The 27,175-nt window shown below is 38.8% G+C and overlaps 1 pseudogene; it reads left to right on the forward strand.

Annotated features, from left to right (window-relative positions):
- The first annotated feature begins 13,144 nt into the window (after positions 1-13,144).
- On the forward strand, positions 13,145-26,780 carry LOC136366133 (prostatic acid phosphatase-like; annotated as a pseudogene).
- The last annotated feature ends 395 nt before the right edge of the window (positions 26,781-27,175 follow it).

Consider the following 27,175-nt stretch of genomic DNA (forward strand, 5'->3'; position numbering starts at 1 on the left):
TGTAAATAGAAACACTTTTAGACTAGTTTTGTCAGATGCATATAATGTTACTTTAAAATTAGTGAAAGAATTAGTAATAGAGACCAGACAAACTGTAAGATGGAACAGTTGGTTATGAGCTACCCTCTCATCTAGCTTTTGTTAACAATCCCTTCACTAATATAAAGACCTCAAGCACAGCACAAACTCCCTGTATGCAGCAATTTTATAGCACACAAATCTTACCTGTCCTATCTCAGTATTCAACCCAAGTTTATAGCTGTCTTCACAGATAAATTGATACTTTATAGAAATTCATATTTCAAGGGCTCTGGTTTTTTTGTCATTTAGCTGGAGTTTTACCTACGAAAATGGAGTTACTGGAACTCAGTATTTGGTTAAACAGCTGTTATGATTTCCATTTAATTGAGCCAGTCTAATCAAAATACACTCTTAGCCATTCATCTGACCAGAGTGTTATGAAGATCAAGTGCTTAAAATTACCTTACCTCTAGTTAAGTCCTTGGCTATTATAATAGCCATTTATTGAACAATCTTTTTCTGCTGAGTAGAGGCTACAGTTTTCCCAGCAGCTTCACAACTGGAGACATCACAGTTTCCAATGAACTTTCACACTGTTGGTGAAACTGACATTTCTTCATGCAGCACTATGTTCATGTGGAGGAAATGTTTTGGTCCTCAGGAATCAATAAATTTATTAGCAACAAGACATCCCAGGTCAAATCTTCATCTTTTAATCAACAGCAATGAACATAAAGCATGTGATTTTGTCCAAATATTTGACTATGTGAAGAAACAAACAAACATGTCTTCTGGCACAAAGAGTGCTGAGAAACAGCCGCATATTTGTTCTACTTTTTTCCCCCACCAAAGCGTGTGATCCTAAGAATGCACCTATTGTCCCTTTCCTCTGAAATACTCTCAGAACTGTCAAGTCTGTGAGATATGCATCTTCTGCTTTTTGCCATAGGAAAATCTCAGTCTGTGGTTCATAGGAAGTTTGGCCATCTCTTTTCTTACTCTACCTTTAGAAAGGCAGCAACAATCTCTGCCCACAGCTGACAAAAAAAGGAAGGGGAAATTCAGTTATCAAATGCACAAAACAGCCAAGTCAAAATGCACTGAAAGTACATTGCAATACTTAATCACACTTCTACAATGTTCCACTACTTATGTAATTCCATAGTAGTGCCATTTACTTTACAGAATACATCTGGAGCCATCACACAGCACAGGTATGTCCCAAAACACTGTGATTGTCCACTGGGTTTAGAGATGGGTGGTAATTCAGAAATGCACAATGATCTCTGCTGATGAGAATTCTCCTTTTCCCATTTGCTTAAAGGGAAATCATATACATATTTTCCCAAACTACATTTACTTGCAATTTACCCCAAATATCTAAGATTGCCTTTGCTATTATCAAACCCTGATGTGTATGATACAGTGACTTCAATAAATTACAGATTTTCTTGAACACTTTAGAGATAAATCAAAGTTATACCAAGACTTCCAATATGACTTCCAAAATGCTGTTTCCAAGAAAATAAAATTTAAACAGCAGAGGGGAGATTTAAATATTTGTAGCTTCACAAGGTGATAATGAAGGGGGAAAAAGTAAAGAAACATCTTGGAAGTAATTTTCTTAGAGCATTTTTGGCAGGAGGTGGTGAAACTGCTGTGAAAACTGCAAGAAATTACAAACCTACCAATCAACAAATGTTGGTTGCTTGAATAGGAGTATGTAAGGATCAGAGCTATGTATTATAGATAAAGACAAGAAAATAGAATAGGGAAGTGTATGAGAAAAAAAAATCCACTGCAGCCATAATTTTTCAACAACGAAATTTAACCTGAAACCAAACCAGCTCCTTAAAATGGTTTAGTCAAAATACCAAGCACAGGAGAGGCTTCTAACTTGACTTGGATCATTCTGTCCAAGTGCAAGCACAGAAACAACGCCTGTTATAGTTAAGGATGCTTCTTCATTCCTCATTCTCAGGATGAAAAGAACCCAGCTGTATTAGCACTCCAATAGTTAATGTATACATATGCACATAGTTAGGAAATTAATAAAACTCCATATTTACTTTTACATTTCCAAGGTGAGCAGATAATGAAATGTACAGTAAACTTCTCCCTATTCCTTTTCTTTTCCTACCCAGCACCTCTTGGCAAATGGTTCAATGCAAACACATTAGTCTGAATGGTTGAAAACTCTTTCATCCCATCAGCTGAAAAAAAGTTTTAACAGAGAAGGCAGCATTGCTGGATATACTGGAGCTTCCTTTACATATTTCTAGATGAAAATGCTTTTTTTTAAAAAAAATCATACAAATAGGAAATTACAGCTTCAATCACTAAGGTACAGCGAAGTTTTATACAACTATAAGGCAGGATGTCATAGAGATAAAAGTTCTTTCTAAAAGAAAGTTTCCAGAAAGCTGATAAAGCTCTAATCTTCAGTTCACTATCTGAAAGTCATTGCTATGAATCAAATTATTTCAAATTAAAAAAAATAAAAAGAGAGAGATGTGAAAGCTATGTCATCTTTGAATACCATCAATAATAAAACATACAAAATTTCTGTCTCACATTAAGTAAAGCAGAGAACTGAGGGGCATAGAGGAGAAAAAAAACCCCAACAAAATGTGAAAAGAGATGAATTTTGTATTATCCCAGCTTGATCCTTGTTACCACTCAAATTCTCTCATTTTCTAAAATTAATCCAAAAGCCTCTCACTTGTCCTGAATGCCTATAAAAACACAGATGAAAATATACAAAAAATATACAAAGAGAAAATTATTTAAGAGTTAATAACACAAGTGTATAAAAATCACTGCATTGTTTCTTCATCACTTCTCACGGTGTTGAAAGAAGAACTAGATACCGATTTAAACAAACTCTTAAGTTCTGGTGTGTACTTATATATTGCCAGCAACCCTGAATATAGGAGTGAAAAATTATTGAAATTAATCTTGATTTTAATTTGGAAATGTGGCCTTGTAGTCTTGATGTCTGATTGCAGTAATGCTGTTCTGCATTTCTCAGCCTATTCTGGGATTTCCAATGATTCTCACAAAAGTGTCCATGAGGAACCTACTGGAGCTACAGAGGCCCAATGTACAATGAACAGAAGAAAGTTTAACACTAGATGGCAATATGCTATTGCAAAATATTTATCTGAGGTGCCTCTAGATAAAGGCAAATATTCTTCAAGCTATTGTACTGTTTCTTAGTTCTCATGCATGTTTAGACATACAGATTTTCTTTGGTTTGCACTAAAACTCTCATTTCATGCTATTGTATTTTTCTCATTGTTTGCTTTATATTAAGTTTAGACAATGATCTGATCCAGGCAGAGGAGATTCACAGTTTAACTGAAAATATGTTATGAATTAATCACTATTTAGTGTGTGTGGAAAGCATGTGCAGAATCACATGTGGAATGTTGACCAAATCTCTCCTGCTTGGCAAACTGTAAATCAAAAGGAAGCTTGTTTTGTGGGCTACTATCTTCCTTCTACTGATGTAAATCAGAATACGAACATAACCATGTATCTTTTAAAATCAGGATTCCTTCGGTAGCACTTTTTCCCATTACCTGAAGCATTAAACTTGCTTATCCACTTTTTGCTCTCACCTAATCAAATAGCTTCCACCAAAGCCCAAGTCTGGTTTGCTGTTGGAATAGCCTGGATTGTGCTACAGTTGTCCAACATACTTTGGGTTAAAAAATCAAAGCAGTCTCTACTTTGTGTAGGGCTCTTCCCAGTTCCTTGGAAAGCTCAACATGTTACAAATCAAACCAATAAACCTACACCTTGTGAAACTAAACCCACATTATAATTATCAACTAAGTTGCTAAATAATGGGTAGCTTGGTTGTTTCCAAGAATTATCAGTATTTGAAGGTAACATTAATCTGTCTCAGCAGTGGCAGCAGCTCAGAAAGGCCTTGTATGATTTTAGGCACATCTTCCTTTTACTGGCACTTGTTTTTCTATAAAAATTGGGTCCTTGAAGCTATTACCACTTCCACACACAACTTAGTCTCTCTTCCCTATCCCAAAACAAAACAACACACAGTGATTGCCAGTACCATTTTATCTGTTCTCCATTTTAGCCATTGCCTCTCTGGATACTTTGTCCCGTATTTCTGCAAAGGACATTTTACGCCTTTTGTGCTCTTTATGGATATGAAGACAAATATGGACAACACAAGATCATGGTAGGTAAGAAAACAGGACATTGTTCAAGGTACTTTGTTGAGGCCAACTGAGATACCTGACAGAACAAACTCATTGTTACTTCTAAATTGAAGGAAAGTTTCAAAATTTCTATTATCCTGATACGCAATATTTCTTTTAGTTTGATTTAACGTGAGAGAAATTGCACATATGACCTAATAGAAAAATATAGTTTGTTTCTAACAGCCATGTTGACAGTCAATGCAAATTTCCTTGGAAATGCCAAGGAGAGCTTTGAAACACAGCATCACCAGGCAGTCTACTCAGTTTTAATAAACACTGTAGTGACATAAAAGCACAGTCATCCATTTTAACAGTCTTGACAGTTTAATTCAGAAAACTTTTGTGCCAATATTTAAATAAATCACCAGCCTCTCAAGAAAATATCTGATTGAAACAGATTTGAAATGTGCCATGAAAGCATGCCTGTTTTCCTAGTATAAAATGCTTTACTGATTTAAATGAAGAAGAGCAAATATAACCAAAACCTCCAAGAATCCAAAGACTCTGAGAGATGGTAACAGCACAGAAACAGAAGAGAAAGGAGGAGGGGGAGGAATTAGCTCTGAAGGAACAGCTAATTTGTTCATTCTTCACTACTAATTCAGGGTTTAAGTACCAAGAAGTTAAACACCCCCAGGGGTCAATGACACTGATTACCAGAAAGATACAATGTTTCTGAGAAATTTTGGCTTATATTTTACCTCAGATGGTATTTTATAAAGGATTTTTGTTTTTATTCCAATAGAAATAAAAACGTTACTGAGAGAACATTTCCTCCCTCCCACATATTTGCATTTCAAATCTTGCAGCATTGTGCTAGGGCATGATCAGAAATCATTTCAGCTGAGCAGAACAATTGCTTTAATCATAGTTATTGTAGCCTATCTCAAAGGTAAATATAGTTATTAAAATTTAAAGAAAGCAGCAACCCAAACTCCTCAGGTATTCCAAGGTGCACAAGGACAATAGCTTGATGCTTGATTACACACAGGGAGGTTGTTTGGACTGATGTCAGCACCCACATGAAACACTTCTGCTTTATGGCCAAGCCAGACAGCTGTGGCAATGGCTGGGTGGAAGAAAATGTTTCTTTCAGTACAAGTAATATTTTATCTCTCATTGTCAAAAACAGCATGATCCTGTTGGTTTATACAAATCATTAGCAAGTCTAAACAACCAGATAGTGTCAGCGGTGTGATGGCCTCCATCTCCTAGCCATTTGCTACCATCTTTACTTCTTTCCTACAGTGGCAGTCTGGTTATGGGATACAGCCATCCATCACACTCAAGCAAGGTTACTTGAATTTGTTCACAGAATTTGGGGGAAAAAAGAATAATGGAATTTTGCACTGAAAAAATTCAGGTTTGTGACTCACTGATGGCCCAAGACCAAAACGAGCACCACCACTCTGGAATACTGCCAGCTAAACTCCTTTGCTCTGGTATTATAGTAATCATCTGTTAAAACACAACTACCAAACTACATCTTAACTGGCAACTCCTCCTTGTCAGTGTGTTTTATGACCACAAAGCTGATGAGTCATAGAGAACTGGAGAGATAGTGCTTGCATTTGAGAGGAGGGAATTTTACAGAACTCCAGATGAAGGTGCTGAGAACATCATCAGTGGAAGAGGAGCTGTGTAAAGCTAAAGGAAAATAGATGTGGAATAAGTTCATCAGCTTCTAAACAGTTATTCTGTATTTGCATCAGTGTAATGGAGAAGAAGCTGGCCACTGTGCAAAAAAAAAAGTACTTTTTCTCAGATGACATCCAGAGTGCAGCTTTGAACAAAAAGAAAGCAATTGCCTAGAACAGCGAATAGCCTGAGAACAACCACAGTTGTATTCCTTACAAGTCCCAATACTGACTTCTGTCTCCTCTTTTCTGCCGCATATGAAGGAATGATCAGAGAATATGGGGCAGTAAGTGATGTATTCTGGCAGCAGCAACAAGAACATCACACACAGCTCATAAGAGCCCCAGCTACCAGCGAAGATCACTTCATTTGCAGGACAAAGGTACTCCATTTTGTTCATGTTCATTTCAAGCCTTAACCCAACTACTCAAAGCAGCTGGACATGCTTCTTTCTGAAAATGTGCAGAAAAGAGTATTATTGAATGAGTATTCTAACATGCCAGCACCGAAATCATTAACAGAAAAAAATGTGCATCTGATTGGGGAAGAATTCGTGTTGAGGCAGAGGCAGTGTGTCCCTGAGGCAAGGCATGGCGACTGTGACACACCTTTGCTTTCCTAGCACAAAAGACTGAAGAAATCTATGTTTTAAGCATTAGCCAAATAAAGGCAGCTGATTCCTATCTATTTACCTATTAACCCAGTAGCCTGGAGTTGGACTTTTTTGGTTGTTCTGACTGTTTATTGCAGCTGAAGAAATGATACCATCACTTTTCTTTATCACTTAACCAAAATGTGTAAGCAGGAGACAAAGAAGTACACTGCAAACCAGAGCAAACCTTGAACTCTCTTGATACATAAAGCTGTGATCTGACTGAAGCTGAGGAAAGACCATGAGGAAAAGTCATGGAAGGAGACATGGACATAAAAACTGTGCAGAAGCCACAGAACACCAGAGGTCGTAATAACAATCCCACCAAGGAGTTGTTTCAGGCAGGGAAGGCAGGGTGGGCAGGTTCAAATCCTGCTCCACCCGCCCCCTTCTCCCCACACTAATTAAACATTGGAGTCTTCTAACATGCTCATCACTGTATCTTCAACCAATTCTGACCCTTCTCAATTGCTAATGAAAAAGTAGCATCTCAAGCTGCAAGTCCAATCCTACCCTGTGTTTCCAGATTTAGCCCTACACTTATAAGTGGGGGGAGGAGTAGGCATCACAGGCTGGAAAGGATTCCTCATATTGTAATTTGGGGGTAGAGGGTCAAATTTTGTTCTTTGGATTAATAAGCTTTCAAATACAATACTAGCACTAAAACAATGAAACAGTTTTAACGCACTGTAGCATTGTTAATGAACATTTGTATTCCCTCAGCAACATCAAAGATCCAGCAGCATCTCTTAACAGGGTCTTCAGATATCACAGTACAGAAAACAACACAAAGGTGTATTTTTTTACCTGCTTAGTAACATTTAGTATATAGTATGACCCCGTAAATATTTCATCAAGTTTATTGGTAAGATAAAAGGCATGTGATCTATACCTCATATATTGCTCTTTGTACTCCCAAGGAAGTGAGAAAGGTCCAGTTATTACCTTTATCATTATCTTCCCCGCTTCCACCTTCAGCTGTTGCTTTAACACAGGCTGCAAGCATATTAAAGAAGCAGCTACCTTGGCTTTGGAACAGCTACAGTTTACACACCTCTCACCATGGCACAGCACATTGTTTCATTCTCCCTCTGTGACCTTCAACAGGAACAGAATTAATCAACATGGTGTACTTAAAAACAATTCCAGCCCTTTACATGTCTCTTCTAACAGAATTAGAAGCATCAAGGTCAGATCAAAGGAAGCAAGTATCAGCCTTAGCACTAATATTTTTTCACATTTTGCTAATATTTTTACACCAATATTTACACTAATATTTTGTCATTCTCAAAGTAAGAGTAATTTTACCTTCCTAGTTACAGAAGTCTCACATATAGTGTGAGACAGCGGATGTTTGATAAAAAGAAAGTTAAATCTTTCTGCTCCTGTTGTAGGACTGCAGTCCCTCCTAGACTACAGTGTATGAAGAACCTGAATGGAGCCTTGTTATTCTGAGAGCTTGTCTATTTTTTCTGAGTTGATCTATTTAAACAAATCTTGTCTTGCAGAGCAGTGTATTCTAGGAGTAGTGTCTGATGCCATGTTATCTAGAAACAGTAAAACACAGTCAGAGAATTTTTTGAGGTATGAAGGGTGTGAATACGGGGTGTGAATAGCTTTAATCAGCTGACCCATATGTCCTCCCTGGTGCCTCCAAATCTAAAAATAAATAAATGAATTTTAAAAAAAGCAGAATTTTCTTTCTCAATAAATGTAGGCAACTCCCTACATTTTTATATATATGTGAATCTCTTAAAATTGTCAGATAAAAGCAGAAATTAAAGTCTGACCTCTGAAAGTTTCACAGAGGAATCTCTTCAGCTCTGATAGATGTGAAAGATACAACATCATTACCTCAGGAAGGAGAACTGACCCCCCTAGACAAGTCTGTATCTAATAATCACAAGAACAGTTTTGTTATGTGCCTTATACTAGCTTGAGATTATATAACCCTTTTGGGTAGCAACATGATAAATTTTTTTTCAGTAATTTCTTTTAAATTCTTACAGAGATATTTTGATGACTAAGAAATCACCCTGAATTTTAACATATTAAGAGGGCTTCCATTAACACATGAGTGGGACTGAACATAGATCAATAACCTGCAAGATAAATCCTGTTTCTTGCAACGGTGTCTCTGAGCTAGATGTTATTTATTTAAAATATATTGGGGAAGTGACAGAAATAACTCATGATATACCCACGCTATAACAATGAGAGTGCAGCAAGAGAAATTTGAAATTTAGAGGTTGAACTAACTGTATAGTTAGTTCTGAACTATCTGGGGGATAGATAGATAGATAGATAGATAGATAGATAGATAGATAGATAGATAGATAGATAGAAAGAAAACAGTGTCAGATGTTTTGCCACTAGGGACAGAGTCAGTCCACTAAAGAGATTAAAAGTTCATTCATATATCTTTATATTCTTACAATTAATTAAGGCTTATTCCTGTTCCTTTGCAATAAAACTTATTCCTCCACCAATCCCAGCCAAAGCCAGGGACTATCCAGAGACACTTTATAAAACGACATCTTTTAGCCCTGCTCCTTCTAAGCACGAAGTGTTCAGAGGAGGCTGTGAGCACTAGGAGGGCAGATGGTTTAGTAGCTTTTACGCGCACAGTCAGATTTCCACCGGCGCGGAGCCGCCGCGGCCACCCCTCATTGCCGCCCGGGGACGCCGTGTCCCGCCGGAGCCGTCTGACACAGGCGCAGGCACACACGTCCCGCCGCCCGCCTTTTCTTTTTTTTTTTTTCTTTTTTTTTTTCGCTTCCCGGTGCTGCCGGCGTCTTCCCATGGCTTAGCTTGAAAGCAGTTTCCAGGCGGCTAGAACATTATTGAATAGTCTTTTCAAGATGAAAAACGGATTGAAAAAGTGATTTTTCCATCGCTCGTGGGTCAAAGGAACAGAAGCTGCAGCCACAGGAGGTACTGACCCAGAGGTCTCTGGAGCCCGCGGGGGCGGGGAGGAGGGCGGTGCCGCAGCAGCTGCGGTCCCTTCAGCGGATTGTAATTTGTGGAACGAATTTCTAATAAAATGCCGTGTAGGTAACCGTGTAGGTAGCGTATCTTCTCCTCCGGCTGCTGCCCACAAAACTCGTCCCACCTTTCGACAGAACAGGCATTTTGCACGCGTACTCTTTGTGTTGTTTTCTGCACCATAGCAATAAAGTTGGCGATTTCCTTTTCTCCGGTTTGATCCCGTTTGCGCAATCCAAGTGCCCACAGGCGTACGACGGCTTTTTCGCCAGCTGAAAGCCGTGATCTGACATTTCCCGTCTTTTACACTTTGTTTAAACTCTCACTCTGGACGCTCCCCCGCTGCCGCGCCTCCTCACGTGTGCGGACTTTGGCGGGTGTGCGCTCCGCCGCGCGTAATTTCATCAGCCGCGGCGCCTAATGTCATCCTAGGCGGCGCGTATCAGCCGCGGCGGGCGGATCTTGCGCTCTTTCCCCCCGCCTCAGTGGCCGTGCTGTATTTGGCGCTCCCTGCTCGCTGTCCCCGGCCGCGCCTTCCCACCACTTCCCCTTCTCCCCCGCCACCTCTCCTTCTTTCCGCCCTTTCTCCCCGCGGCGCCGCCCGCTCCTTCGGGCCGTCCCGCGGCCCGTCCAGCCGCTGCCTTGCGCTACTTTGTGCATTCGCAGTTTCAGTCTCCGTTCGCTGCAGCCTCTTCCCTCGCTCGCCGCTGTCTGCATTCCGCGTCTCCAGTCCGCTTTGGCCCGTCCCGCCTCCTTTGGCGCCCCAGCCTCGGCCGTCGCCGCGGCTCCGCAGAGATTGTTATCGGTTTGCCGACGCTCCCTTTCCTTCATGCACCAAAAGCCAATTCTTTACTCACATCACTTCTTTCATACACATTTGACAGTCCTCCTCTGCAAACTCTTAACGTGCTTCAGAGCTTGCTTGCCCATTACTCTATTGCTTAGTCAAAGGTATTCTAATCGGCCAGCAAATCCAGCTACTCTTGCATTGCTTACATCTTTTCTTGACTGATTCTCATGGCGCAAATCCCTTGCTATTGCAGGTGCATTTGCTTTGCAGCCCAGGAAGAGGTTGTTCTGCTGACGAGTTTTCACACCAACATTGCTCTTTTCCCATGGCAATTGCAAATGACTTCGAAGAAGTGACAGGCTAACTTTGGCCATTTAGCAGAGCACTAGTGGACAGAATATTTTCAGAAATTAAACAGCCATTCAAATGACACAAATTGCTACTTGTGGAACTTTGGGAACTTGTTTTAAGCAAAGGTACCAGGCAGATCACAAAAAAACATGGATTTTAGAACAAAAGGGGGATTGTGCTGCCAAACTGCCCTGGGGATCTGGCTTCCACACTCAGGAAATGTCATGATTTGAAAAAATCTGGACTGCTCTTCATTTAGCAACAAGTCCCACTTCAAAGTCTACACTTACCTCAGCTGACAGAACTGAAAATTCCAGAGTCTTCTGTAAAAAAAGTTCTTTTGGAAGGCAGCTTTGCTATACTTTCATGCATAACTATTTAGAAACTTCAATCTTAAGGAGAAATTCGTCATCAGTCCTGGGATATTAAGGAAAGAGTTTGAAGGTGGATTTCAGAAGCAATATGTAATATTTGACAGGGTGTGATGCTAAGGAGTTTACCTTCATTCCTGCAGTTTTTGCAGAAGTCCAACTTGGATCAAAGCAGACTTGACGAGAATGTTAGCCAGGGCCTTAGGTGATAGGAATGTTAACACGTTGGGCCATTTCACTGTCATTTCAGTCAGGTCACCCTTCCATGTTTCCAAATGCAGGACCACAACTTTCTATTCTGTGTCACCAGACAAATATTTGCAAAACACTCAGCTCCCATCAAGAATCTAGCTAAACACTAGAATTAATAAAAAAAATAAAAATAAGAAAATGGTGTTTGTCCTTCTAGTGTCGACATCTGATGAGCCTTGGTGTTTGATACTACAGACTGAGAACTCTGAGGGTATCAATGAAGACATCTGCCATAAAAGCCTCTCTTATTTTTCAAGCATCTAGAGAGAGCACCCTTCCATTGTTTTTTAATACAACTGACAAAACTACAGTAGCACACATCTCTCTGTAGCTGTTACTTTTTGTGCCAGAATAAATAACAGTTAGCAGTAGGAATCAGTAAGAAAATCACCATGTTTTCTTTCTTCACCACAGGATATTAACAATTACACTTGACCTGTTTGGGCTACTCATGGTGTCAGGCCCAAGCTGAGAAAGCTGTCAGAATTGTTACTGCAGGTGGAATTTGGGCGCCACAAACAAATCCAAAACTCCCCTTTGCAGGGAGGTAAGCTGAATTCCTACCCCATTTAAAACCAAAAGTAGGAAGGGGAAGAAGAAGAAGAAAGGGCATATGACAAACATTGCTGCAGATTCCATAGTAGAATGGTGAATTATGCCATTATGGGGATATTGGTGGGCAGCACTGAAAGATTTTGATGAATGGGGAGGGAGATGGTGAGCACATGAATAATGAATATCCTAATCTACCATTGTCATTGAGGTATTGTTTGGTGACACTGTGTAAGAAATTCAATCTAACATTCAGATTCATGTTGAATTGAATCAAGTCTGAACTTAACATAAACCTCCATGTGCAACTTACTTCAAAAATATTATTGGTAGTAATGTCTAGAATGGTGACTTTGTTGCCTAAAGTCTTCATATTCCACTGCTGAGAGTCTGAAAATGAGATTACTGAACTGCTGCTAAACCTTACTCTGCTCAGAAAAGAGTGGCTAAAATTTGAAAATATTTGGTACCTTTTGAATCATTCATTCTCCTCCATTCATCCCCTGTCATCTTTTGAGCCTGCTTTTTGCTTTATGTGGGCAGTTCACAGGCAGGATCTGTGAGCTAGGAAGACAAAGAAACATAGAAGCATGAATTTGTTTGTTGCATTTTTCAAAGCTCCAACTCACAACACTTGGCACAAAGTTCAAACCTCTGCCCTTGCTTTCTTAACAATTGCTCTTAAAAATGCGCCAGGAGCCAAAAACTAATTCTCTCTCATTTGCTAGCTGGTACAGTTCTACTTTTAGGATTTTAATTTGTCGACCTGCCAACCTTCTATTAACATACTGGCGCGGTCATGGACTGAAATCAAGTAGTTTGTCTTACAAATTTTCAGCAGTTAACATTAACAAAATACAGACAACCATACAATTTATAAAGCCCCAGAGTCCAGAGGATATGCTCTTTCTTTTTTCTCTCAAAAGCAGGAAATCAATCAACAGCATTTTCATATTTGGGAAGGCTGACTGACCCATACCTAAATTAAATAATAGAAGGCAACCTCTAGCTCTTTACATTCACTTGCCTTGCCAGGGGCAGGAATTTGAAGGCTCAGAGGTTTCACTCATGCTATACATGGGACACAGAAACTGAGCACTAATGCAAAATACACTTTTCATTTCATGAGTTTCCTGCAATCGCTAACCCTAGAAGGGGAGAGAGGCAGGACGAGACAATTTCACAGCCCACTCTCAGATTTCACTAAGCACAACTCCACCCCTCTTAGCTACACATTCACTCTAGCACCACATCCAGCCAGGGACCTTGGTGTGCAAAATATCTGAAAGCTACCCTCAGGATGAGAGCCTGGCAGCTGGTCTGTGGAATTTGGACCTTGTGTTTCATGTTCTGTCTTCTCTGCATCTTTCTTCACCAAACAACAGCTAAAAGCAAACTGAAGTTTGTGTCCCTAGTAAGTATGAGCAAATGAAATATCTTCAAAAACCTGTTACTTACTACCCTTCTTGTACTGTAGGGTAGGGAGAAGGGGGCACCTTTTCAAACATTTCAATGTTTCCTGCATATTCAAAATTCATTAGTGCATTGTCCAAACCTCCCCCCCCCCTCCCCAATCTCAATTTTAAATAAGATTTTATAATTTTGTCTCCTTTGTGCACTCCTAGATGAAGTTACTTTCAGGATGGATATGGAATACTTCTTTTATAGCACTGAAGAAAAAAATAACACAGGATTCTCTTTTAAAATGTAAAAGAGGATTTCATAAGTAAATACCAAGTGTGTAAAAGCCCTCTTTACCATGGAACAGTTTCCACTTTTCCAGTGGTTTCAATGGATTAACAGGCATAGTAAATTCCAGTATATGAAACTCAAGCAAGTGTACAATGACATTGAAGAAGCAACATGGAAACCAGCGCTGTGAAGCTAATGCTATTTGCTAAGATTATGAAGTACCATTTGTTTGCAGGAAGCCTGAATCTTATTCTGAACATCACACACACATATAAATAATTTTTATCATTTTTCCCCTGCAGTTTTTGATTTTATCTCTTCCTGCTTGGATTAAGAAAAAAAAATAAAATCTGGTGTTAAAATTTTAGAATTGTATATGGCCCTGCTAATTTCTGCCAAGTAAGAGAACTTCACAGCAGTTAGCCACAGAAGTGTTATCTCGAGGAATAGTTTGGGTTTTTTCCTTCTGAATTCCAGCTTAGTAATTTCAAAATACTAATGTTCAAATATTTCTGCAAAATTACTTACATGCTTTTGTTTGTTTACTGTTTATTTAATATGATGGTCTATACCTCCTAAAATGCATCAAACGTCTTTAAAATAGAATAGGGTATTCCGAAGTTTTTATAACTTGCAAGAATTTATTTGAGCTAATTTATTCTCAAACACCAAGAAAAGAACCAGTTCTATTTGTCTAAATAAATCCAACAGGAAATGGAGCTATCTAGACTAAAGGCAAGCACCATTAATATACTTAGCACCTGTCAGATACAGTAATCACTGTCATTGCATATTTCTTGGGACTACACTAATTAATCATAGTCACCACAAAAATTACCAGTAATACAAAAGATATTTCATCTTTTTTATCAGACATTTTGCCATGGTGATCATACCCCACAGGAGTTTTCTTCCAACTGAGAAGCAAAAAGAAATTGGAAGACAACAGGGATATAGGCAACTTACCAAGGTGAGTTTGTTTACCTGGCCAAGAACTGAACTATTGGAAGATGGTGTGTTGATATTTGGGTGATGGAACTTTGCTTTCACTTGGAGAAAGCCCTTATTAAGTAGCCACTTAAGGACAGCAAAAGAACTTGCTAGGAAAATACAGTAACAGCACTCACTACTTCTACGTGCAACTGAGTCAGCCTGTTCTGGTCCTGTGTCAGCACATGTTGAGCTTTTTGATGGCAGACCAAGGTGTTTTGGGAGGAGCCAGGCACTGGTGGTCATCTCAGCTCCCCTGTGACCATACAGGAAGCTTTAACCATCAGTAGCATAAGGTGGTGGAAGTGCTTACAGACACAACCCTCCCTTCAATCTCTGCTGAACAGGAGTGCTTGCTAACTCATGAGCTGTTCAGATCAGTCCTAGCAGTAACTTTTCTCATGCTATCCCTAAGAAAACTGATTTAAAACTCAGCTATTTTAGTGCAGGCATTTGTGAAATCAGCTGTTGCTTAACCAGAAGCAGCTGAAGCAACCAGAGATACTGAATCAGACAGATGCTGTCCCTGCCTTAACTGTAACTTGTGTAGCTGCCACATGTTCCAAAGGGAGCCAAGGGTGAAGTGTACTGTCAGACTGTAGGGCAATACTTGGGCACAGAGTGGTTTTAATCCCACTTCTGCTGCCCTCCCACCAGAAGGACCCAATGTATCTGAGTGCTTCATTCCTTTTTCCCCAGGGTATGTTATTTGGGTGGAAAAAAGCTGCTGGTTATTTGCCCAGTACTCAGAACTTGGCAGTCTCTCTGAAGTAGTTTAGAAGTGCCACAAGTCTGGTTGTCCCAGATAAATGGCTACAGTGCACGTGGAGGCAGACAGTGAGGTGTGTCTCTCTGTTAGGCACACACATCTTAAATCCAGTGGGACTCTCTCCTCCCCTAGGACTTGCCAGGTCTCCATCAAAATCAGAATAGGACAAACTACCTGAGGGTTTCCTTTTCCCCACTGTTCTTAGGAGGCAAAACTGATCTCCAAAGCAAAATCAGGCCTTTTTCTGTTCATGTCAACCCTCTTGAAGAAACAGGAGTAACAGAGCAGCTTCCCAATTCAGCTGTGACTCAGTCATTCCATGTAAATGCTGTGCAAGTTCAGCAATCCATGCCAACTTGCTCCAGGGCATGGAAGACTTCAAGACCCAGGTGTCAGGACTTAACAACATGCATGTTAGACAAGCTGGGGCAGAAGCCTCAACCACACCTATATCCTAGGAAACTGGATGCACAATTCCAGCAAGACAAAGAGGTGATCACATGCACACACAGTGGGTCCTGAGTAACTTGGTCTGACCACACAGCTGACTTGGCTTTGAGCAGGAGGCTGAACTAGAGACTTCCTGAGGCCCCTTTCAGCCTGAATTGTCCTCTGATCCCATGACTTTGAAAATTGCTTTAGGAAGCCATGAGTAATCACTGTACTTGAGATCCCAGTGCAGAGTAATGATTACATGAGCAAAGTGGAATATATTTAAATTTTGGCCAGGGAACACCATGTACAAGTAAAAAGATGGCAATTACTATTACATGGACACTGTGAATGATTGTGGTGGTTGTGGGGATTGTGGTGGAGTCACCAGCCCTAGGGGTGTTTAAGCAAAGTCTGGAAGTGGTACTTAGTGCCATGGTCTAGTTGACATGGTGGCATTGGGTAATAGGTTGGACTCAGTGATCTCAGAGGTCGTTTTCAACCTGACTGGTTCCATTATCATATGTCATCTGTTCACAAAATTATGTAGGTAAGTCGAAAGATGTTCAGCTAAGACCTACTAAAATGTTAGGACTGGAAAACCTATTTTGCTTTGAGGGCAGAGAATTGTCATTAGTTTAATTGAACACAGAGATAAAGTGACTTGATTCCATGTTATGGATTACTGTTTAACTGTGAATAAGATCTGTGATGGTGAATGTTATTCAAAAGTGTAACAAGATTCAGTGACTGAAAGTCAGGAACACAGGCAAAAATCAAAAATCAAATGTTTCAGATTGTTGATAATAATGAACTATTGCAGCAAAATGCCTGAAGGCTTGGAGGACTTTTACTTCAAGTCTTCTGTTCTGAAAAACTAAATGTTGTCCAAGATAAAATTGTAGCCCCCATCAGGAATCACTGGTGATACTCTATGGGATTCATATCCTGGATGTGTCATCCTAGACAGGTGGCTGCTCTGTCTGCACTCCCAATTCATCAGCTCTGAGACAGTAATAGAGTAGAAACTAGACAGATGGTGTTGGAACATGTCTATGCCTACTTTAAGTCTCACTAGCTCAGATAAACATACACATAGCTTCTCACAGAGCAAAATACAAAACTGCATTCACCAGGAGTCATATCTAACATTATCCAGTACCGTACATGCAGTAACTTTACTCCTTTTTTCTCATGTCTTCTTTCCTCCTTTCTCTCTTTCTTCTTTCCTTCTTTCCTTCTTTCTTCTTTGAAAAGGAAAAAGGTCTTGATTAAAATACTATCAAGTATTACTGCATTCTTTTTTGGTTGTAGGAATGGATGCATAGCACATTTCTTTAGCCTCTTCCACTCTTCTGTTACATCTACAGCTTGGCATACAACAACAGCATGAGCTTGGCCAGTACATATGGAGGAGATCCTCTCATTTCCTGAGCGTTGTCTACAAGCAGTGTGAGGCAAGTCCTGGATCTGGGCAGGAAGTTTTTCATGGTTGTTAATGGGACTTCCTGGATGCATAAGAGTCTAAAAAATGTTGGAGAAAATGTAATGCTGATTGAAGTCACTGTAATTCCTGAGTATCCCTCAAACTGTGTTTCAGCTTTTATCCTGATGCTTAACTGAAATCAACAGGAAAGGCTTTTTAGGCTGCACATCAGGTTCAGCACCCTCACTACTGTATGGGAGAGCATCTATGTCAAATACCTCCAATGCTACATTTCCACATGGAATGCAGAGACAACTCTGTTTTCATTTAGGTTCCAGCTTTTTAGTGCACATAAGATGTCCCAAAGCCTAGATGGCCAAATAGAGTCAATCTCATGCTGTCTACTAGGATTGCTAAGATAAATGTTACCATGCTGCAGCACAGTTGTCCAGCAAAATTTTATTCCAGCTGCAGTCTATCTCCCTACTCCTTCTTTCTCATAGTCCTTCTTCATTCCAGTCCATTTGAATGACAACTTTCCCAGTACCAGCCCCTTTTTTTCCCTACCAAGAATACAATAAAGTAAACCTAATGGAAGAAATTACCTTCCAAAATGTTTCTTTTTTTTCTTCGGTCAGATTTATGTTCAAAGCACTGACTGTGATCACACACTAATGAATGCTCAGGCAAGTCTTGCTGGACTGTACCCACCAACACAGGATCAGATTTGGAACCCCAGAATCCTTTGGCTGCCAGTTCCAGTTCACACAGTGCCACTGTCACATGATAATGTGAGCATAAACTAGGGGCATCTGCTTCCCCTTAATCATTAGTAAAGTACCTAGGATATGAGATGAAGATGCACCAAAAAGTGCATGGTAAAGGCAATGAAAAGCACATTGTTACAAGCATTGTGTGGAAAGGCCTAATAAGCTGAATAGAAGTCTTGGCATTGACTTACCTGTCAGAGACACAATCTTAGAAAAGAAGAAGAAAAATGGGAGTACTGGGTGTAAAGAAAAAGAGTTAATTTATAAGGTGATGAAATCACTGTAGAAGTAGATTAATCCTAAATTTAACTCAAATGTGACTTTCTTTGTATGAGAAGAGAAAACATGCTTAATCTCACTAGTGCTTCATTATTGCTTAGTCCACAGGCAACAGAAAAGACAAAAGACTCATTCTGGGACTTACATTATGGTGAGAATTGAGCTACAGGATTGTTTTTCATGCCCTTTGCAGGCCAGTGCATGCACTTGGAGGATTGGTGAAAAAGTAAAAGGGAAAAGGAAGGACTCAGATCTTGAAGCACAAGTTCATAGGGCAATGTATTTATTCATCTCCCTTCCTCAGCTCCTCACTTTGGGGTTGTAAGGAATCCTGTGGATAGCAGCTTTGTAGCCTACATATACTTGTCATAGCGGGGAAAGATGTGCAGCTGACTGGAGCTGAAATCTCCTGTGTGTGCAAAATCTAGGATAAAAAGTGAAGATCAGGAGCATGCAGTGAGTACCGGTTTGCCAGAGCAGGTTTGCACATGTAATGTGAGATAAATTGTGTGGCCTTTACAAGTCTGGTGAATACAGCCTGTGATGATAAGGAAATCACATTAGATAGGTCATGGAGCAATGGTTCTCACCTCAGGGTGATGAGAGCACAAAGATGGAAGGTATGGAGACATGTCTTCCTCTTCACACACACAGCCAAGCACAGAGTCAGGAGCAGCTGCTGACGCTGTCACAGGTGGTGATACCCCAGCAGACAGTCAGGAAAACCTGGCCAATATCAACACAGATGGCAAACTCAGCGAGTGCTGCACCTCCTTCACATCTTGGGGAGCAAGTAAGTTTATCTAACAAATAATAAAGTCATGAACACATGCACAATTTTCATACCTTTCCCAACTACTTGTGTTTTAACTTTATTCATCCTTACTACGTATACAGGCTACACCTGAGACCACATGTATCCTACAACACAAAACAAGTGCCCATCATTTATTGGTGAAGTCATGCCTGTTCGTGAATCTGTGGCTATAATTCAAAAATACCTTTCTATCTTGTGGAATACATAGATGATATTTCTAAAAAAGATTGAGGGAGGAATGCTGTGAAGCAGTCCAAGATAATTATCCCTTCCAAACACTCAAATTATTTTCAAAGTTCTTTTAACATTGGGACTATATAGATGGAGCTACATTATTGGGAAAAGGACAAAAAAACACATTAGAGAAAACCACTAATAATAGCTCAGTGTCAAATTTTAACTTTGGTTTAAATTTAACACAGAAAACAAGAATAAACTCAATTCAGCTTATATCTATAAATACATGGAAATGAAATAACGAGTACTTAAGTCATTCCAGTAACCTTTAACCTTCATATATCTTAGATTAATAAAAGACAAAGAGTTACAGAAAGTTCACAAGTTTTTACAATTTAGATTAACTAAATGAAACTGTGTTAAATAGACTCAATGCAGCTGAATATGCACAAAGACTGGATTGCAGTCCATCTGCTGCTTGGTAATTTGTTGTAAAAATGTGATGATGTGTTTAAAGAAAGACTGAACATAATGAATGAAATCATCTCTGGAGAAGCTAAGAACAAAGGAGCTCATGAGGGCTTGTCTTGGTATTCTGTCAAAGGACAAATTTCATCTTGTGTAAATGAATCCTTTAACTTTGAACTACTGTAGCTATTACTCCTCTGAACATTTAAAGATTATTTTGTATGTAGTCATCAGTATGACTCCTAAAGTCCTGAAGATGAATATCCTTGAAACTTCATTCCCAAATTATTTTTCAGCTTGTCCTAACTAGTGAAACCAACCAGAACAGCAATCCTGCAAGGGTATGTTGAATTGCAGAACAAGATGCACCTTGCCTAACTAGGATTTTGCAATTTTCTTTCCACTTGCTATACCTACCTTTCTCACACTGCCCAAAATACAAGAAACTTCTGAGAGAAACCTTTGCTACAAGGGATTTCCAAAGGCAGTTCAAGCACTACAACGTGAAATATTTTTAGTTCTGGAAATCCAGAAATGTACCACTTCTTCAACATCATCTAACACGGAGGTTTAAAAAATAGCAGTTAATATGCTCCTTTCAGATCTCTAATCTTCATAGTGGGTGTAGACAACATACCCAAAAAGCAATTACAACATTACAGATCCAGCTCAACTAGGCTATCCCCAACAATTGAAAATGGCAAGTCATAGAAAAGATAAACTTGCAAAAACAGTTTCTAGGAGATTATCTGAACAAAAACTCAGATCAAATCAGTGTCAATGCCTCTCAAATTATTCCAATACCTCTCTCTGTTTACTCCCATGTAAAGCAATTCCTCCGACATCTCTGCCTATATTAGTCTGTGAGTTCAGATTCATTTTCTCAGGTCAATTCCCCAAAATTTTTATAACAGTCTCAGTGTTTTCCTCAAGTACCTACTCACGTTTTCCACCTAAAATCCGAATTTAGGTGTTCTTTTATGTTTTGTGATTGTCTTCATATGGTGTCCTTTCCTTTGTTTCTCCACCATCAAAACCTATATACTATATAATCACGTTTATTCTGCTGCAACCTACTTCTTCACATGTGTATTCAAAAGGACACTATGAACCTCATCTGTTTTTCTATTATCTTTCACCACTGACCTCAATCATCCATCTGTGGCTTTGCATCTGGGTATTATATATGCAGGTAAATCCCAACTCCCATTTTATTAAATTTAAATCATACCTCTCCTTCTCCTGAGTACCAATATCAGAATAATACTGTTTATCACACCTCCTTTAAGCACTTTTTTGATTTCTGCCAGATTTCTTCATATATCTATGTTCCCTCTACTTCCTTCTAAACATTTCCACCAAGCATAAACAATCAACACACTTCAAATCTGAACTAACATCACCGATCTTGTCTAAATGAATAGGCCAAATTCTCTTACATCTAGGCAATGGTTGATTGCTTAAATGCAAAGTGCAAAGGCTGTCTTCTCGCTAAAAATTCCTATGTATTGGTATGGCAAGGTGTAGAAATAATGTAAAAAGGCCCTCAGTACTACAGGTTTCTGGAGGATATTTTTGTTTGTGTTGCAGCAATTTCTGAAGTTTTTAGCCACTCATACAAGATACCCATTGAAGAAGTTGACTACTGAAAGGATTTGGAAGCTCTCACACTTTAAAATATGAGGTAAATAGAATCATAGAATCACTTAGGTTGGAAAAGACTCTTAAGATCTTTGAGTCCAATAGAACTTCCTATACTTCTTTCAACATGATATTTTTATTGTGTTTATTTTTTATTGTAAGTCATAAAAAGGTTGTAGATTTTTACTTCAAAATTTTCCTAAACATAGAGTATTTTCAACTTCTTTCCCAGAAATCCCCACTTAACATCAAACTTAAAACTGAAAATCCTGCAAACCTCTATGTGTGAGGCTGCTGTGGGTCATCCACCACTATAAAGAACACAAACTAATGGACTTGCATATTCAAGATCTAGTCAGTGACTACATATGGAGAATTAGGCAAAAGCATACTTTTGGATAAAATTGTCTTGTAACCCCTCCAGACTGTACTAGGAGATATATAGGTTTAAAAACATGTTGCTGGCAAAGAAACATAAGCCTCCTTCCACAAAGATTTTATGCAAATTGTGTAAGCAAGAGAAGTCATTATTGGTACATGGCCAGTAGTGGACAGATTATTTTCAGAAATTAAACAGCCATTCAAATGACACAAATTGCTACTTGTGGAACTTTGGGAGCTTGTTTTAAGCAAAGGTACAGGCAGATCACAAAAAAGCATGGATTTTAGAACAAAAGGGGGATTGTGCTGCCAAACTGCCCTGGGGATCTGGCTTCCACACTCAGGAAATGTCATGATTTGAAAAAATCCGGACTGCTCTTCATTTAGCAACAAGTCCCACTTCAAAGTCTACACTTACCTCAGCTGACAGAACTGAAAATTCCAGAGTCTTCTGTTAAAAAAGTTCTTTTGGAAGGCAGCTTTGCTATACTTTCATGCATAACTATTTAGAAACTTCAATCTTAAGGAGAAATTCGTCATCAGTCCTGGGATATTAAGGAAAGAGTTTGAAGGTGGATTTCAGAAGCAATATGTAATATTTGACAGGGTGTGATGCTAAGGAGTTTACCTTCATTCCTTCATTCCTGCAGTTTTTGCAGAAGTCCAACTTGGATCAAAGCAGACTTGACGAGAATGTTAGCCAGGGCCTTAGGTGATAGGAATGTTAACACGTTGGGCCATTTCACTGTCATTTCAGTCAGGTCACCCTTCCATGTTTACCAAATGCAGGACCACAACTTTCTATTCTGTGTCACCAGACAAATATTTGCAAAACACTCAGCTCCCATCAAGAATCTAGCTAAACACTAGAATTAATAAAAAAAATAAAAATAAGAAAATGGTGTTTGTCCTTCTAGTGTTGACATCTGATGAGCCTTGGTGTTTGATACTACAGACTGAGAACTCTGAGGGTATCAATGAAGACATCTGCCATAAAAGCCTCTCTTATTTTTCAAGCATCTAGAGAGAGCACCCTTCCATTGTTTTTTAATACAATTGACAAAACTACAGTAGCACACTTCCCTCTGTAGTTGTTCCTTTCAGCTAAGTTATCTGACTTCCAGGTAACTTGGAGACTGAGGTGTTTGCTTGCCTACAGACTGTCTTCAATAGCATGCAAGCTGCCAATTCTTTCCTCAAGACATAAATCACATTTATTAAAAGAGAATTGATAATGTGATCTGAGCTGGTTTAACCTAGCACATTCTATTGTTTTCTTGTTTAAACAAACCCTTCAAGTAGTTGACATTTTCCTTTGAGCTCACTTGTTCCAAGAACATTCCTTTTGGTGAGCTCTCCAAAGGTTACATTGCTCTCAAGGAACTTAGCAATCTTGTTTAAACAGGAATTCAGGGTAGTGCAAACCAGGAGTGTTGTGCATATATTCCCTTCCCACAGTTTTGATCACTACCATACCTTGGACTGCCTCCCCAAGGAAAGACTAATCCATTCCACTTGAGCTTGAGGACTGTGACAGCATCCAATAGACCATAATAGGTATGAATTTGATTTTTGTCTTCTATATCTACCCCATACTTGGCTACATCCATACTACAGCTATACATACTCCTATCTGATCTCTGTATTCCTCTTCCACCTGAGTGCTCCCAGCCCTTCAAATCCAAGATTTGTTTCAGTAAAAATAAACTCCAGCACATGACTGAAAAAGAGTGATTTTTTTCACCTGACAACATAAAAAATGCCAGTTTCTTTTTGCATCATTTTTAGTCTTATATTTTCTCTTGTTGTTGAACACTGCCTTTCAAATTTATTTTAAGCACTATGTTGCTATAAATGGGAATGCTACAGCTGTCTAAATGCAAAATACAGTCATCATTTTATTACAATGAAAATGTTACTGGAATGAAAACATTCAGAATTTGTTCTGAGAAGTCTTTTGTGCCAGAATAAATAACAGTTAGCAGTAGGAATCAGTAAAAAAATCACCATGTTTTCTTTCTTCACCATAGGATATTAACAATTACACTTGACCTGTTTGGGCTACTCATGGTGTCAGGCCCAAGCTGAGAAAGCTGTTAGAATTGTTACTGCAGGTGGAATTTGGGTGCCACAAACAAATCCAAAACTCCCCTTTGCAGGGAGGTAAGCTGAATTCCTACCCCATTTAAAACCAAAAGTAGGAAGGGGAAGAAGAAGAAGAAAGGGCATATGACAAACATTGCTGCAGATTCCATAGTAGAATGGTGAATTATGCCATTATGGGGATATTGGTGGGCAGCACTGAAAGATTTTGATGAATGGGGAGGGAGATGGTGAGCACATGAATAATGAATATCCTAATCTACCATTGTCATTGAGGTATTGTTTGATGACACTGTGTAAGAAATTCAATCTAACATTCAGATTCATGTTGAATTGAATCAAGTCTGAACTTAACATAAGCCTCCATGTGCAACTTACTTCAAAAATATTATGGGTAGTAATGTCTAGAATGGTGACTTTGTTGCCTGAAGTCTTCATATTCCACTGCTGAGAGTCTGAAAATGAGATTACTGAACTGCTGCTAAACCTTACTCTGCTCAGAAAAGAGTGGCTAAAATTTGAAAATATTTGGTACCTTTTGAATCATTCATTCTCCTCCATTCATCCCCTGTCATCTTTTGAGCCTGCTTTTTGCTTTATGTGGGCAGTTCACAGGCAGGATCTGTGAGCTAGGAAGACAAAGAAACATAGAAGCATGAATCAATTTGTTGCATTTTTCAAAGCTCCAACTCACAACACTTGGCACAAAGTTCAAACCTCTGCCCTTGCTTTCTTAACAATTGCTCTTAAAAATGCGCCAGGAGCCAAAGACTAATTCTCTCTCATTTGCTAGCTGGTACAGTTCTACTTTTAGGATTTTAATTTGTCGACTTGCTAACTTTCTATTAGCATACTGGTGCGGTCATGGACTGAAATCAATTAGTTTGTCTTGCAAATTTTCAACAGTTAACATTAACAAAATACAGACAACCACAATTTATAAAGCCCCAGAGTCCAGAGGATATGCTCTTTCTTTTTTCTCTCGAAAGCAGGAAATCAATCAAGCTACACATGCAACAGGGTAGTATTCATTACTGTGCTCTTCTTGCACTGTTCTGCTGGCACAAAGTAACTGTGAATGCACTGTTTGAAGCTGTTGATACTATTAGGGATCCCCAAAACATTTTACACAGAAGTAAAATAGGCCCACTGTTCATTTGAAAGATACTGTCCCTATTAATCAAGGCGCTCTGCACAAATTACCAGTTAAGTCAATTGAAAAAATCTGGTGCATTTCATGACAGATTGCTCAAATGGCAACAACTGATACAGACGTTAACACAAGCATCTCTTTCACTGTCACTGCTTCCTCATTTTCTTTCAGGTGTTCTTTTAAAAACTATTCTAAAGCATGTCTTAGATGCTAGAAAGCCTTCATACCATCAAAAAAATGGTTATGATGGTTATGTATTCCATGGTGAGTGCTTTCTCTTTCTCTTGTGTTTCTTTTCTGTAGTTATTAAATGCAGTGAAAGCCATGAAATTTCACTTCTTTCATGGAATACATCTACCAGCATTTTTGATTTGGTTAACCTTAAATATCTTAAGGTTTTTAAAATTTTTTAATGAACAGATATTACTTTAAAAACTGAAGCATTCCATTTTCCCCTTCATGTCATGTATTTTTCATTGTAATAATGTTTTGATTGGACAAGGAATGGGAAAAAACCTCATGTTTTATTAAACCTGGATCACAAAGTTAATTTAAAATAAAATCTTCTTCCTGCATCTTTTTCAAGTGGAACTGGGAAAAAAAAAAAAAAAAGAAAAAAAATTAAGTTACAATTATTTTAGAAGGCCTTATGAAGGCAGTTACTTAATTGTGATCTTATTTTTTTGTTTAGAATGGGCAAATGCTGTCATTGGAGGAAGAAATTTTTGGATTGCTCTCACTAAAAAGCTCCTGTTTCTAAACTGCAGTTATATCATGACCTATTGGGTATATATCAGCTAAAGAACTTACTGATCTGATCTCAAATACTGTTTAGTTAACAGGCAAAACCACCAGTTCCTTTGAAAAGAAGTTTTAACAGTTCCTATTAATTTTGTAAGAGCTGCAAGTGACTAAGACTTCTTAAATATTTCCATATCTCTATACTTTATACATGCAGCACTTCAGTTTAGATAGCCATAAAGAGACAATATTTGCTCAATGGTGCAGAGGGCAAGTATTAATGAGACCACATGAGTAATGTTAATGTTGAGTGGACAGATAACATGCAGGAAATATTGTTAAATAATAGGTTCATGCAATCATTTTCCATAGACCTTTAATAAAGGTTTCCTCTGTTAACAGCATGCAGCCACCATTGCTGCCTTCTTCAATGGGAAATTGCCTCCTCACAGCGACTGCCATTTTTTGAACTTTACCAGGAAAAAAACAAGCAAGTATCTGCAAGCTATACTGCTAATATGTACTTTTTCTAAAAAGGAATTTTCTGATACCCCAGACTAATTCAACTGGATACATGAGGTTCACTATTCAGTAAAATATTATACATTGATTTTAATTATTGTTATTGTCAGCAGCAGAATAAGCCTGAAAACCATTTTTTAATATATATATAGTTATGAGACATTTTACTCCATCATTTTTATCTATTTAACTCCTTAGCAAAGAGAGGAAACGACATGCAAATTGGTGTTGACACCCAGCTGGTTAAAAAGTTCTCTTCAGAGTACTAATTATATTAGTAAATCATAAACGTATTATCAACCAGACAAATAAACTGGCTAAAAGTTTTTCTCCAAGCGCAATAACTGCAGCATTGAAAGGCTGTGTGGTTTTGCACACCTAACTCTATTTTGATCCTTGTGTATTTGAAACAGGCAATACACCATAGAAGTGTACTACAGGAATGATTCTATGAGGGAGGCTCACCCCCTCACTCTCTCTGGCTGCAAATTGCGCTGTCCCCTGGAGAGATTTACTCATCTGGTCTCTCCCATCCTCATACACTATTGGACAAGAGAATGTAGGATGTAGGACATCAAAAGAGGTAAGCTAAGTGCTTTGGGCACATGTACCCAAAAGTAAAGATTACTTCTTGAGCCAACAGCTCATTTGAAGTGACAATCTTTTTCATAAGGGTCTGCTCTGAAATGAAAAATACATAGATCCAGGAAAAGAGAATTGTACCCATGGCTGTCATTTCTACTCCATCATTACATTTCTCTATTCCAGGCCAATTTTCTGGTGAAATGAAATCAAGGCTGATCTGACTTTAGGGTACTGTTTTTCATGTCAGGTTTTTTTTTTTGTTTGTTTTAGTTCAGTGCAGTCAAAAAGACCTTCAGTTACTGAAGAAGTACATGTAAATGAATGACTTACAACAGTCACCTTTTCTTCTTTAACTTCGGAGTATTTGTCTAAGCTGATTAACAAC

Source organism: Sylvia atricapilla, chromosome 1 (genome assembly GCF_009819655.1).
Source record: "Sylvia atricapilla isolate bSylAtr1 chromosome 1, bSylAtr1.pri, whole genome shotgun sequence".
In the NCBI taxonomy this organism is placed as follows: Eukaryota; Metazoa; Chordata; class Aves; order Passeriformes; family Sylviidae; genus Sylvia; species Sylvia atricapilla.